Raw genomic sequence first — 14,215 nt, 5'->3', positions numbered from 1 at the left:
GCCCGGGAACCCGGCTCAGCGTCTAACTCTTGTAAAAACATGTGCCATTTCTTTGATGCCAACTGTACCCTGGACCCAACGCTGAGTCCGCATGGTGCACGAGCACACGCACTGTCTTGTCTCCACTTTCTAAACGAGCGAACTAAGGCTCAGCGAGGTCATGACACACAGCTGGGAAAGGCAGAATTGGGGTTCAACCCAAGATGAATCAACTTCCCAGGTCTGCACTCTTTCTACGTTGCTGCACCTTCTCTCACACATGGTAGGTGCTCAGAAAATGTATGGGTGGCAGGGAGTGGCCAATGTATTCATTGGTTGTAGAACCCCGAGCTTTAGCAGAAAGCATAGCCGCCCAGCTAATGTGTTCCAGCCTCCTCTGCAGCAGTGTAGGACATGTGACTCAATCTGGTCAATTGAATGAGAGTGGAAATGGCACAAAACATTCTGGTTTGTGCCCTTAAAGATGTTGGCTTCTACTTCCTTTTCTCCACTCCCCACTGGCAGGAATGTAGATGTGATGGCAACGCTACAGCTGCCACGTTGGGCCATGAGATGGAAACTGCCAGTCTAAGATGGAAGAGCTATAAGGCGGAAAGAGTCTGGGTCCCTGACACCATAAAGCCATCATCCAACCCTGGACTGCTTTCATTCAGATTAATATCAGAGAGGAAAATAAATTATTTGCTTGTGTGGGAGACATTTGTTATTTGAGTGGGCAGTGTTGATCCTGTATCTCACCAATGTATTTGTTAAGTGAGTGAATGGAGGCTTGGACGACAGAAGGAAGAGTCAGATACAGGTCCACACGCATGTACAAGTACACAAAGACTGCACTTGAGCAACTTGCTGTACGCCCTCGGGTAAACCGTGTGCCCTCTCTGGGCCCCACACTCTTCAGCTGTAAAACCAGGCTTCGCACGTTCACGGAATCTGTGCAGTTTAAAGATGTTCATTGATCTTTGCAACTCCATTTCGAGAAACCCATTCCCAGAGAAATCCTCCCTCATAGCCTGTGACCACAGGTGCTAGGATATAGCTGCCGCTTGGTTTGTGGAGGAAAAACTTGGGAATATCCTTAAAAGTGATTAAACCATGGCACGTTCATCGCTGGGGTGCGGACCCCAGACCGTGGCCACGAGACTTCCCTGGTGACACCTCCTGGCACAAAGTGTTACTGCAGCCCAGCTCAGCAAGGCCCTGGGAATTTCCAGGACAAGAGAGGCTTGGGGGGGTAGCGGTGAGGGTAGTGTGGGAAACCACAGAGCAAGGAGAGATTTGGAAGGAAGGCACCAAGGCAAGAAGGGGGCGCAGGTGTTCAGGTCGAGAGCAACAGACCTGGCTTCGAATTCAGCTTCGCTACTTACTAGCTAGGTGAGCTTGGGCGAATTTGGGACTTTCTCTGAGGCTCAGTTTCTTCTTCTATAAAATGAGGACCCTCGTGCCCACCTTATGGGTGTCTGGTGAGGATTTCATGAGAGCGTTCTTTAGGTTAGTTATCAAAGCAACATAAGAGTACCTATGATCTGGGTGATTGATTGAGACTCTCATCCGGGCGCTAAGATGCACCAAGACTCAAGTCCTGCCCTCGTGGGGCTTACAGTCTTGAGACGGGGCAGGTGGCGGGGGAGATAATAGACGAACACTCGTATGGGATAATTTCAGTTACTGATAAACTGATAATGCCATAAAAGACAATAAAGCAGGAGATGGATCTTTGTTGGTGGCAGCATTATAGGGCATCTCTGAGGAGGTTTGAGCGGAGGCCAGAAGGAGCCACACCTTGTGTATATAGAGTACATGTAAAATACTAGTGGAAAACCCTGGCACATAGTAAATGCTCAACTAATGGTGGATCATAGTCCTATCATATGGATGCATTTCCAATTTTCTGAGGGGCCAAAGGTCCTGTCCTGCCGTAACATTTCCTCCTCCCCTGCTCCCTCCAGCTTAGAGGTGGCACCGGCTTCTGTGAGGAATCTCTGAGCTTTTCTGCAGTCTCTTTTTTGACTTTTGGGCTCCTCCATCACCTCCGTAAGCAATTTCCTGTTGGAAAGTTTCTCTGTTTAAATGCACAGGGGTTTCTTTTTTAGCCCCTTCCTCCTTCTTGCGGATAAAACCCCAGTGGGCTACAGATAGGAGAGGCAGCTGGCGGCCGGGGACCAGGGGGCAGCTGGAGACTCAGACCCGCCTTGTTTTGTCCTAGCTCTGCCATTTGTCGGCCCTGTAAATCTCATCAGGTCACTTCCCCTCCCTGAAGCCTGGTCCCTCACTGTCTTGTGGGAAAAAGGGTTGTACCTGTTGACACGGGGATGTTCTGGGGATTTGATGAGATGTGGCTTGGATGCCACAACCTTAAGAAAGAATAGTAAGGAGGAGCCTTCCCCTGCCAGTCGAAAAAGGCACACGCCATTATAATAAAAGCAGTGGGATGCTGTCGCACAGAGAAACAGACCAACGAGGGAACACGGTGGGCTGGAGCAGACGGAGGTTGCATGAGAGCCAAGTGTGTGGGTAAAGGTGACCCCACAGCCCACCCAGGAAAGGAGACAGGGTTCAGAAGATGGTGTTGGGAAACTGGCCCCCAGTTGCAAACGCGGGCAGACTCTTAACATGGATTAAAGTCTTAGGTGGGGCACCTACCTGAGTGGCTCAGCGGCCGACTTCGGCTCAGGTCATGACGTCACGGCTCTCGCGAGTCATGACGTCACGGCTCTCGCGAGTTCGAGCCCCGCGTCGGGCTCTGTGCTGTCAGTGTGGAGCCCGCTTTGGATCCTCTGTCCCTCCCTCTCTCCGCCCTTCCCCAACTCGTGCTCTCTTTCTCAAAAAATAAATAAACTTAGGGGCGCGTGGGTGGCTCAGTCGGTTAAGCGGCCGACTTCGGCTCGGGTCACGACCTCGCGGTCCGCGAGTTCGAGCCCCGCGTCGGGCTCTGTGCTGACAGCTCGGAGCCTGGAGCCTGCTTCCGATTCTGTGTCTCCCTCTCTCTGACCCTCCCCCGTTCCTGCTCTGTCTGTCTGTCTGTCTCTCTCTCTCTCTCTCTCAGAAATAAAAATAAACATTAAAAAAATAAACTTAAAAAAATAAAGTCTTAACATGAAGGGGAAAATCATAAAATTAGCAGTAATCAGCACATAGTGGAATATCATTTAGCCATAAAAAGGAATGAGATTTGAACACATGCTACAGCATGGAATGTTCTTGAAAGTGTAATTGCTAAGGGGAACAAGCCAGACTCAGAACAATAATAGATAGGTTCATACAGATAGAAAATGGAATGGTAGCTGCCAGAAGCAGGAGGGGGGAAGGAGGATGGGGAGCTTTTGTTTGTTTTATTTATTTATTATTATTATTATTATTATTATTTAACATTTATTTATTTTGTGGAGAGCTTAAGTGGGGGAGGAGCAGAGAGAGGGGGACAGAGGATCTGAAGTAGGCTCTGTGCTGACAGCAGGGAGCTTGATGTGGGGCTCGAACTCACGAACCATGAGATCATGACCTGAGCTGAAGTGAGACGCTCAACCCACTGAGCCACACAGGTGCCCCAGGGAGTTATTGTTTAATGGCGACAGAGTTTATGTTGGGGACGATGAAAAAGTTTTGGGTGTTGATAGTGGTGATGGATACAGGGCTTGTGAATGTAATCGATGCACTGTATTGTACATTTACAAATGATTGAAATGATGATGCATGTGATATATATTTCACCCCCAAAATGCCCTCTCATTAGTAGAAGAATAGTCAGAAATCACTTTGTGCCTAGAGGTGAGAAAAGACCTCTTAAATTAAGCTAATTTCAAAAGCACAAGCATAAAGAATCTGATTCAGGAATGGCCAAACAACTTAATTAGACTTCTCACCAAAAAAGACACTCAGATGGCCAGAGTACACACGAGAGGATGCTCATTATCATTAGGGAGATGCAAATCAAAGCCACAATGGGATAACACTTCACACCCATTAGGATGGCTCTCGTAAAAAAGAAAAAAATGTCGAAACTACGTCTTGGTGAGGATGTACAGGAATCGGAACCCTGTCGTAGTGCCTGGTGGGAATGCAAAACAGGGCAGCTGGTGTGGAAAACAGTTTGGCGGCTTCTCAAAAAGTGAAACAGAATTGCCATATGATCCCCAATCCCGAGTTGAAAAATGAACTCAAACAGATGCTCGTATCTCCATTCATAGCAGCGTTATTCACAACAGCCCAAAGGGGAAAACAATGCAAATATCCAGTCACAGGTGAATGGATGCACCAAATGTGTTGTATTCAAAGGAGGGAATATTATTCAGCCTTAAAAAGAAATGAACTTCCGACACAGGCACCAACATGGATGAACCTTGAAGACACTACGCAAAGGGAAATAAGCCAGACACAAAAGGACAAGTATTGTGGTTCCACGATTTGAGCCACACTCAAAGAGACGGAAAGTGGAATAGAGGTTTCCAGAGGCTTGGGGAGGAGGACAGAGTTTCCGTCTGGGAGGATGAAAAGGTTCCTGAGATAGACGGTGATGATGGTTGTCCCACCCAGTGATTGTCGTTAATGCCACTGAATTGTACCCTTAAAAACCACTAAAATGGTAACTTTTATGTTATCTGTATTTTACCACAACCAAAGCCCCCACAAGTGTATAAAAGGCAAAAAATATATATATATTTTAATTACTCTGATTACATCAAAATTGAGGAATTCTGGCCCAAGGGTACCATGGACAGAGTAAACAGGCAGGGGTCAGAGAGTGAACACACAGCAGTGTCTAAAATGGCAGTGCTTAGGGGCACCTGGGTGGTGCAGTTGCTTAATGGTCCGACTCTTGGTTATGCTTCAGGTCACGGTCTCGCAGTCCGTGAGTTTGAGCCCTGCATCAGGCTCTGCGCTGACAGTGCACAGCCTGCTTGGGATTATGTCTCTGTCCCTCTCTCTGCCCCTCCTCTGCTCGCGCTGTCTCTGTCTCTCTTAAAGTAAATGAATAAACTTAAAAAAAAAAAAAAACTACTTAAAAAAATTTCAGTGCAGTGCTTAGGACTGGGTGGTTCAGTGAGTTGAGCATCTGATTCTTGATTTCAGCTCAGGTCATGATCCTAGGGTTGTGGGATCGAGCCCTGCATCGGGCTCCACACTCAATGTGGAGCCTGCTTGAGATTCTCTCTCTCCCTTCCTCCTTCCACTCCCTTGCTTGTGCTCTCTCTAAAAATAAAATAAAATAAAATAAAATAAGATAAAGTAAAATAAAATAAAATAAGATAAAGTAAAATAAAATAAAAAATAAAATAGTAAAGTAGAATAAAATAAAATAATAAAATAAAATAAATAAAATAAAATAAAATTGCAGTGCTTAGAATATATAGGAAGCTTGCACATACACAACAGCAGAAGAGACAGTGGCCCCAAAGGATAAGGGACAATGGATGTGAACAGGAATTTACAGAAGAGGAAAAACACCAGCAAATGAATCAGGCTCAAACTAGTTAGTAGTAGGAAATGAGAATGAAAACAACCAGGAAATATCACTTTACGCCTGAGAGATTGGCAAAAATAAAAAAGCGCCCAGAGTTTGGTTTTAAAATCTCATTCTCCAGTAAAAGGAACCAGGGCGGGGGTAAGAAAAGTAGAAAGTGAGCCTGAACATGTTGTGCCAGAAATAAGTAAATGCCCAGAGAATGACTGGGACGTGGTGACAAGACACAGGAGCCAGCAGAAAGTGACTTGGGCTGTGGCCGAATCTGGGTCACTTTGAGCACTGACGTAAGTAATGGTGGTGATGGATTTTTAACCCCTGAAATAAAATAAAATAAAACCCATGGGTCCATCTTGATATAAATGAGTAAGCAAATAAATGGGAATATGGTGATTTTAAGATACGACCACCAAGTCTTTGACATTCTTCTCCTCAAGAGGTGAAATCTAATTCACTTCCCTTTGAGTGGGGGCTGGATTCAATGATTCTTTTTTTTTTTTTTTAATGTTTATTTATTTTTGAGAAAGACACAGAACATGAGTGGGCGAGGGGCAGAGACCGAGGGAGACACAGAATCCGAAGTAGGCTCCAGGCTCTGAGCTGTCAGCACAGAGCCCGATGTGGGGCTTGAACCTATGAACTGTGAGATTATGACCTGAGCTGAAGTCAGATGCTTAGCCAACTGAGCCACCCAGGCGCCCCTCAGTGATTCGATTCTGATGGCTAGAATATGGCAGAAGTGATACTGGGTTGGAGAACAAGGTCATTGATAAGCGGGTGCTTTCTCTTTGCCCTTTCTCCGCCATCACTCTGTCTACGTGAAGACAGCTTCCATATCGTGGGGACACTCAGGCAGCCTTATGAACAGTCCCATGTGGCGGGGACTGAGGCTTCCCCTGGCAGTCCTGTATGTGAGTCATCTTGGAAGCAGGGGCCTCCGCACTGACTGTCCCACACGAGTCACTAGCCGCCAGTGGCTGTTAAGCACTTGCTATGGCCGGGTCCAAACTGGAATATGCTGTGTGAAATACACACTGAATTTCAAAGACATCATGAAAAAAGAGATGTCAAATACGTTGTTAATAATTTTTCAAGTTGAGAACATGTTGAAGTGTGACTTTAGTTACATTGAGTTAAATAAAATATATTTACAAAAATGAATTTCACCTGTATCTTTTTCTACTTTTAAAACCATGGCTGCTGGAAAACTAAAAGTTAAGTGTGTGGTTCTCATGTCTGGCTCACATGTTATATTCCCACTGGCCACCAATGCCACAGCCCCAGCTGAGCTTTCAGATAATTGCAGCCCCAGCTGACATCTTTTTTTTTTTTTTTTAATGTTTATTTTATTTTTGAGAGACAGAGAGAGACAGGTCATGAGCAGGAAGAGGGGCAGAGAGAGGGAGACACAGAATCTGAAGCAGGCTCCAGGCTCCGAGCTGTCATCACGGAGCCTGATGAGAGGCTCGAACTCACAAACCGTGAGATCATGACCTGAGCCGAAGTTGGACGCTTAACAGACTGAGCCGCCCAAGAGCCCCAGACCCAGTTGACATCTTGACTGCAACCTTCTGAGAGACTCTGAGCCAGAACCTTCCAGTCAGACTCCTCCTGAATTCTCAGCTCCCCAAAACAGTGAGAAAATGAATGATTTTTGTCTTCAGCTGCTATGTTTTGGGATCATTTATTACGTAGCAATAGATTGATTGAGGCAAGCATCATACGTGACGTTAAAATTAGTGAACGTTGGAAGATTAAAAGGATATTTAGATGGTTTAAAAACATCTTCCCACAAGATACTTCTCCTTATAAAGAGAAAATACGGTAACTTGCCAGTGGTGAAAACTGGCAGACAGCCACTTGACCAAGGGACCACTATTGACATGACCAGTAAGGGGACAAGTGGCTCTCAGGTGTCCGTGATGGCAAAGCACCGAGGAGGACAGACACGCCACCAGCAGCGGGGGTCCTGACGAGTGCAGAGCTTGAGTCTGACAGCGAGGAAACTTCAGAGAGAGCCACACGAGGGACAGTCTCACAAAATAACTGGTTTGTCCTCTTTGAAAGTGTCAAGATCATGCAGGAGAGGGACTGAGGAATTGTTCGCAATTAAGAGAGCCAGGGCAACTCAGTGCAGTGAGTTGCAGACACCGAGTACGTCTCACCCCTAAGCACTGCAGGGTGCATATCACTAGTTGGAGGTCAGTATCTGTTTCTGTCTGTAAAACTTATATCCAGTGAGATGCACAAATCTTAGTGGACTTTTGATTATTTTTGATACGTACATCTGCCTGTGTTGTCCAAACTCTTTCCAAGATAAAGAACATGAACTGGGCTGAATCGAGTCCCTCGAAAAGATATGTTCAAGTCCTGACTCTTGTTTTTTTTTTTTTTTTTAAGTTTATTTATTTACTTTGAGAGAGAGAGAGAGAGAGAGAGAGAGAGAGAGACAGTCCCAAGCAGGCTCCACACTGCCAGAGCGGAGCCCGATGTGGAGCTCGAACTCACGAACTGCAAGATCATGACCTGAGCTGAAATCCAGAGTTGAAAGCTTAACTGACTGAGCCCCCCGGGCGCCCCAGGTCCTGACTCTTGGTGCTTGTGGATATGCAACCCGATTTGGAAATAGGTCTTGCAGATGTGACGGAGTTAAGATGAAATCATCTGGGACTAGGGTGGATCCTAAATCCAATGACTGGTGTCTTTATAGAGAAAGGAGAAGGAGATTTGGATACAGACACACATAGGGGGAAGAAGGCCGCGCGAGGACAGAGGCAGAGACGGAGGGATGCGGCTCTATGCCCAGGAATGCCAGGACTGGTAACCACAATCAGCTAGAAGAGACAGGGAAGGATTCTTCCCGAGAGCCTTCAGAAGGAGTGTGGCCTTGATGTCAGATTTCCAACCTCCAGAATGTTTCCAGCCTCCAACATGCATGGTGCACATGTATGTTGTTTTAACCCACCTCGTTCCTGGTGGAACTCTGTTATGGTGGCCCAGGAAACTAACACAGAGTGCTTACCATCGCCCCAAGAAGTACTCTCACTCATACTTCCCCACTCAAGCCTGCCCGCTCCCCCGTTTGAGGCAACCGCCATTCTGATGTTTTCCCCCATAGACTAATGTTGCTTATTCTAGAGCTTCATAGAAAAGGAACCGTGCAGGGTGTTTTCTTTAATGTCTGGTATCTTTCCTCGGTGCAAGATGTAGATTCGCCCAGCTTGCTGCCTCTATCGGTGGTTGGCACGCCTCTAATTAGAGTCATTTTGCTTGGGGGGAAGCAAATTTTGAAGCTGAGAAGGAGGGGAGTGGGAGATAAGGATGGGAAATTTCTCTTCAGAGCTGGGCTTGGGGCCCCCTGTCCTGGCCTTCCCAACCGACAGGTGCTTTTTCAGCTCCAACAGCTGCCTGGGGAGGTTGGAGGCTGGGCTCCACTGCCACCTGGTGGCCATTCTGGACAGTGCAATCACAGATGCCAGCAAAGGCCCCGTGGGGTGGGGAGATTGTGGACCAGGTAAGTGTGTATTTTCCTGGGTTGGGTCCCCAAATCACTTTAGAGCAACTTAGCATCAGCATGATTTCGGAGTGTGTGTGTGTGTGTGTGTGTGTGTATGTGTGCGCAGACATGACCTAGATTGGGCTGACCTTAGGCTGCCAGGAGAGGGGGATTAAGTCCAGTAGGGGCAGAATAAGATCCTAGAGGCACCAGGTGGGAGGAGTGCAGACGAAGCAGGGAGTCATTTGACTTGGGCATTCAGGGAAAGTTTCTCCAGGCATATCTCATCTGTAGGTGGAAGGGAAGGGTGTCGAGGCAGAGGGAACAGCATGGGCAAAGGTATGGAGGCAGACCCATGCAATTGTATGGCTTTGTAAACTCAATAAGGCAACAAGTTATCCATGAGCATTTTATTTTTTTAATTAAATTTTTAAAAATTAAAAAACTTTTATTTGAGAGGGAGAGAGTGCGTGAGTGGGGGAAAGGGGCAGAGTGAGAGAGAGAATCCTAAGCAGTCTCCACACTCGCACAGGGCCCAACGTGGGGCTTGATCCAACAACCCTGGGATTATGACCTAAGCCGAAATCAAGAGTCAGATGCTCAACCTACTGAGCTGCACTGGCATCTCCCCCTAGCCCCCCACCATGGTGAACATTTTAAAGTTAGGAGAAAAAAAAAACATTTAAAGTTAGGTCTTCACCCCACCTCCCCCCTCAGCCCCCACCCCTCTTCCTGTGGAGACTTCCTTTGAGGCTCCCAGGGAACCCGCCTCCTGCTGTGCGTGCCTCTGTGCAGTCCTACCCCTGGAAGGTGCCGGGAATGATGGACTGAAGCCTAAGGAGGCCTCACAGCTCCCAGTTCTGTGCTCTGGGGGAAGCCAGCTGCTGTGCAAGAAGTTGTGGCTACTGTGCAGGGGAGATCACGTGGGGAGGGAGAGACGACCTCACGGGGAACCGAGGACCAAGCACAGAGCTGGCAGACACGTGCTCCGGCCAACCGTCAGCCCCCCTGGGGCCCCCTTAGCCAAGGGGTCACCCACGGGAGGGTGTGGACACTCCAGCCAGCAGCCGGCACTGTAGCAAGAGACCAGCAGCCTGGATTTCTGACCCACGGGACCGTGAGCCCACAAATGGTGGTTGCCGTAAGCCACTGAGTTTTGGGGTGTGTTATTCTACAACAATATTCAGAGCAGCCCGGACCCCAGGCTGCCACCGTTGCCTGTTTCTTACGTCCCTTCCACTGGGAGGCCACCTCCTCAAACAGACGGCGGAGTGAATCCCCACATGGCCTCTCATTTATGGGGGGGTTTACACACTGCACAGCCTGGCCTGCACTTGGCTTTTCTCCTCTCAGTGACGGATCTTGTTTCTGGATGCGTGTGGTTCAGCGCAGTAGTCACTATCTGCAGGAGGCTATTTGAACTTAATTAAAATTGAATAAAATAAAACATCCATCCTCGATCACGTTAGCCTCAGGTGCTCACTGGCCATATGTGGCTTGTAGCTCCCATATAGCACAGTATAGATGTAGAACATTGCCATCATCCCAGAAAGTTCTACGGGAGAGCGCTGGTCTGGAGCCTCTCCCTCATCCTTTTTTATTTTTTTAATGTTTATTTTTTGAGAGAGAGGCACACACACACAGAGTGCAAGTGGGGGAGGGGCAGAGAGAGAGGGAGACACAGAGTCTGAAGCAGACTCCAGGCTCCGAGCTGTCAGCACAGAGCCCGACGCGGGGCTCAAAGTCACCAACCGTGAGATCAGGACCTGAGCCGAAGTTGGAGGCTCAACCGACTGAGCCACCCAGGCGCCCCCTCCCTCGTCCTTTTTAGCAGCTGCATAGCATTTCCTGGTAATGGTGGCCACTGACGCTGTCTCACAAGGGCTTGGTGTTCCCATGTCTATCCTTCTCTGTGCAGGTGTATCTCTGTGGTGTAAATGCCCAGCATTTCTGGGCCCAAGGACATTTCTGGACCAAATTACAACGAGAGGTTCTACCACTTTGCACAGCCACTAAAAATGTGTAAGAAGGTTTGTTTTCCCACACCATCTACACTATGTGTAATTTAAAAAAGTTTTAGCTAGTGGCAAATGTTTTCAAGACACACACAACCCTACCGGGATCCTGCCTTGCACGTCCTCCTTCCACCTCAGAGTGCCCCTGGGCACCTTTCCGTGTTGACATATGAAGGGCTACCTTGTCCTTTTCTTTAAAAAAAAAATTGTGGTAAAATTCAGATAACATAAAATTTACCGTCTTATTTTTTCCCATCTTAATTATTTTTTATGTGAAATTTATTGGCAAATTGGTTTCCATACAACACCCAGTGCTCCCATCTTAATTATTTTTAAGGGTACAGTTCAGGGCCACTAAGTATATTCATATCATGGGACAGCCATCAATACCATCCATCTCCAGAAGCTCTTCTTTTTCTTTTTTTAAGGTTTGTTTGTTTATTTATTCAGAGAGAGCACGAGCGGGGGAGGGGCAGAGAGAGAGGAAGAGACAGAGAATCCCAAGCAGGCTCCGCATTTGGGCTCAAACTCACAAGCTGTGAGATCATGACCTGAGCCGAAACGGAGTCGGATGCTTAACCAACTGAGCCCCCAGGTGCTCCCAGTAGCTTTTCATCATCTTAGACTGAAACTCTGACCCCATTAAACAACATCTCACCCCTCTCTCCCCCAGGCCCTGGCAGTCACCACTCCACTTTCCGTCTCTATGACTTTGACTGCCCTACGGACCTTCTCTAAGTGGAATCATCCAGTGTTTGTCCTTTTGTGACTGGTTTATTCCACTTAGCATAACGTCCTCAAGGTTCACCCACGTTGTAGCATATCAGACTTTCCTTCCCTTTAAATTTTTTTTTACGTTTATTTTTTTTATTATTGAGAGACAGAGCATGAGCAGGGGAGGGGCAGAGAGAGAGGGAGACACAGAATCGGAAGCAGGCTCCAGGCTCTGAGCCATCAGCCCAGAGCCCGACGCGGGGCTCGAACTCACAGACTGCGAGATCGTGACCTGAGCCGAAGTCGGACGCTCAACCCACTGAGCCACCCAGGCACCCCAGACTTTCCTTCCCTTTACAGGCTAAATAATTGTTGTACGTATAGACCACGTTTTGTTTGTCCATTTGCAAATCGATGGATACTGGGATGGCTTCCACCCTTTGGCGGTTGTGAAAAATGCTGGTATGAACATGGGTGTGCAAATATATCATCAGAACCTTGCTTTCACTTCTTTCGGGTACGTACCTAATAGTGCTAGACATGGGAGTCCTGGATCATACAGTAGCTCTGTTTTTAATTTTTTGGGGAACCCACCATGCTCTCCAACAGTGGCTGTGCCATTTGACATTCCCACCAACAGTATAATTTTTCCACACCTTCACCAACACTTGTTATTTCCTGTTTTTCTTGACAGTAGCCGTGCAACTGGCCACGAGGCGTTCTCTTGTGGTGTTGATTTGCGTCTTCCTAATGGTGAGGGATGTTGAGCATCTTTTCATGTTCTTGTTAGCCATTCATGTTTCTTCTTGGGAGGTATGTCTATTTCACGTCCTTTCCCCACTTTTAATTGGGTTGTTTTTCTGTTGTTGAGTTGAAGGTGGCTGCGGGGGCTGGAATGCATTTCTTGTGTATTCTGGATGTTCACCTGTCAGCTACATGGTTTGCAAATATTTTCTCCCATTGCTTGGGCTGACTTGCCATTCTCGTGATTTTGTCCTGGGCTGCATGGAAGCTTCTAGTTTGGACATTGTCCGATTCATCTACTTCTTTCTTTTGGTTGGCAGTGCTGTGGGCATCATACGCTTTATCCCTTTAAAAGGCTATGGAGTGGTCCATATGGAGTGTGGCTGTTTTATAATTGGATCTATCAGCAAATCTTGAAGGTGCTACTTTCTTTTTAAAAATTTGTTTTTAATGTTTATTTATTTTTGAGAGAGAGAGAGAGTGCGAGTAGGGGAGGAGTAGTGAGAGATGGTGGGTGGGGGGGGAAGAGGATCCGAAGCAGGCTCTGCTCTGACAGCAGCGAGCCTGATGTGGGGCTTGAACTCATGAACCGTGAGATCATGACCTGAGCTGAAATACGATGCTCAACCGACCGATCCACCCAGATGTCCCCTGAATGTTCTATCTCAGAACAGACTCGGAATCTGTCCCCTTCTCACCACGTCCACAGCCCCCACCCTGGTGGCGTCTACCATCAACTGCCGGCTTCTCACTGGGCTCCCCGCTTCTGCCTTCACTGCTAAACTGTCCACCCCCCGCTTGCAGCCAGAGGGATTCCGTTAGACCCAAAGTCAGATCCTGTCCCTCTTCTGCTCAGAACCCTACATGGCTCCCGCTGACCCGGAGTAAAAGCCAGCGTGTATTCAGTGCCCCATAAAGCCCCGCGTGAAATGGTCCCCACTGTTTCCGAGGTAATTTCCTGCTATTGTCCGTCTGCTCTACCCACAGCAACCCCATGGGCCGGGCATGCTCCTACGGTAACATATGCCTTACTGTTCCCCTTGCCTGGTCCGGTGTCTCCACAGCTATCTGCATTCGTGTTTTTGACCGGGTGTCATCTCTGCGTGTCCCCCCCTGCCCACTCTAACCTACAGTGAAAATCCAGGGGCACTGGGGTGGCTCACTCAGGTGAGCGTCCAACTCTGGATTTCAGTTTGGGCCACGATCTTGCGGTTGGTGAGATCAAGCACTGTGTTGGGCTCTGCACTGACAGCATGGAGGCTGCTTGGGGCTCTCTCTCCCTCTGCCCCTCCCCCCCTTCAAAATAAATAAATATTAAAGAAAATCTAAAATTAAAAAAAAAAGTTAAAATCCAAACTCCCCAGCTCTCCTCATTCCCCTCCTCTGTTGTATTTTTCTCCAGGGTGCTTACCAGGATCTAGCACACTGTATGCTTTACTCATTTATCTTCCAAGGGGAGTTATCTTCCAAGGGGAATGTTAACTCCATGAAAACAGGAATCACTCTGTCTTGTTCATGAATGTTTCTAGGGCCTGAACCACAGTCGGTGCCAAAAATTGTTTGGATGAAAATCAAGTGAAAGCGAGCACCTTTTGTCGGTAGACATTGGTTCGTGGGACATTTTTATTTCTTTCAGTAGCCTTCCCGTGTCCTGTGAGTACCTATCATATCCGTAGTGCCCACTTCTGGATCCCAAAACAAGAGGATTCACATAAACCACTCCTGCATCCCCAGAGCCTGCCACATGGTGGCAGCATGTGCACAGGCAAGTTTCCCCAGCCGGGCCTG

The sequence above is a fragment of the Panthera uncia genome, assembly GCF_023721935.1.
Source record: "Panthera uncia isolate 11264 chromosome A3 unlocalized genomic scaffold, Puncia_PCG_1.0 HiC_scaffold_11, whole genome shotgun sequence".
NCBI classification, from domain to species: Eukaryota; Metazoa; Chordata; class Mammalia; order Carnivora; family Felidae; genus Panthera; species Panthera uncia.
Note: the sequence above shows the minus strand (reverse complement) of the source record.